The following is a 1,781-nucleotide window of genomic DNA, read 5'->3' on the forward strand; positions in this document are numbered from 1 at the left end:
CCCACCGATGGTGGGTGCGACGGCATCCGACTGGTGGTCGTCGGGAACGATGCTTTACGGGGTGCATCGTTACATCTTTAAAAATAGGTTCAATTAACAATGTAAATTCTATAAAAGAAATCGTTTTTGTTTTTTTGTTTCGTATGAATACAAGTAGCGTTACATTGCACGCCGTCAACGCCGACGCATCAAAATTAAATTATTATTGTTGTGAGGATTGCGAGGAGAAAGTGGTACCGGAAACCAGGTCCGCTGGTGACGGTCGGAATTGTATACGAACGATCACGAGGAATCGGAAGGTGTCGAAAAGAAGAGAGTCAGAGCGATATACAATGCGATGTGCTGCTGAGCTTTATTCTAGATCAACTGAACAGGTCGTTAAGCGATAGGTACATACACACATCGCGAGATATCCTTCGCTTCGCGAGCACAAAGGAAGGTTGCGAGTGTGTACATCGTGTGACGCGAAGTAAACAGCTGATCGGTAGAAAAACTGTCATGAATCCTGATCGTGTCGGTACCGGTAACAAGCGCGTTTGGAACAGAATATAATTGTTGACAGGAATAAACGCTGAAAGTCAATCGATAACGAGCACACAGGTTTAATAATATATTATTTTAGTAGCTCAATATTATAATAACATATCTTGAAAATTTTAAAAGAATTTGTCATATAGTCTCCTATTAACAAATTCCGAAAAATTGTTACTTTCAGCACGATACATGGGTGGCCCCCTTAAATACTATTTTCCTCGAACTTTATCTAAAATATTTTTATTAATTTTATGTACCTTTTAAATATTTCGATATATTAATAAATATATTTTTTTGTATTACACACGCACGCACGCACGCACGCACGCATGCACGCACACAAAATATCACATTTTGTGCGCAAATTATATTTTTTTATTGAAATCAAAACATTAAAGAAATTAAATATTGCTAAAGAATATTCTTTACTAATAAACTGAAATAGTATTATAATATTTAGGGATTATTATTTAAACTATATGATTTTTCTGATTTGAACATCATTTCTTGAAATTAAATACATTTTTATTTTTCTCAGAGATACTTATTCGTTTCAACGTAAAAAACCAACAAAGAAACGATTTCTTCATTTTAAACATAACTTTTCTCTAAGTGTACTCATCGTATTGAAATCATCGTATTGAAATGAATTAAAGCTTGCATTGTCACAACCAAGGAGAAATCAGATTGAGTCATAAAAAATGTCTTATAAAATGACGGAAGTTGAAGATAGACTTTTAAAAAAGAGAAATGAATTGTTTTCTAAATTATTGCGTTGTTTAGAGAACTCGGTTGTTTTGTACAAAAATTTATACTTTTAAGCTCCTTTATTTTCTAATAAATTCATATTTTAAAGATTTTTCTATAACTTTTTTTTATAAAGTTATATGTTTTGAAGAAAATATCCAAAAAAAATTTTTTTGTAAATCTAACTAATCAGAAATAAATTATCATAAAAAACGATATCAAAATAAAATTTAAATATGTATTTTAACATATTGTAAATATATGTTTTTAAAATAACAAAATTTATACCGATAATAAACATAAGTACTAAATTTAATCAAATAATCCTAAAAAAACGTACCATACATGTTCTTGAAGAACATGTTTTTATTTTCAATGTTTTTTTTAAAATATGGTCTTATATAACGATTTTTAAGGAGATATTTCTTCTCAAAATTGAATAACTCATATCTTATCGAGAAGAAAGAAAGATTTAAAAATTGAAAGTTTATATTTTAATT

Source organism: Mycetomoellerius zeteki, unplaced genomic scaffold (genome assembly GCF_001594055.1).
Source record: "Mycetomoellerius zeteki isolate Tzet28-1 unplaced genomic scaffold, Tzet1.0 scaffold1365, whole genome shotgun sequence".
Taxonomy (NCBI): Eukaryota; Metazoa; Arthropoda; class Insecta; order Hymenoptera; family Formicidae; genus Mycetomoellerius; species Mycetomoellerius zeteki.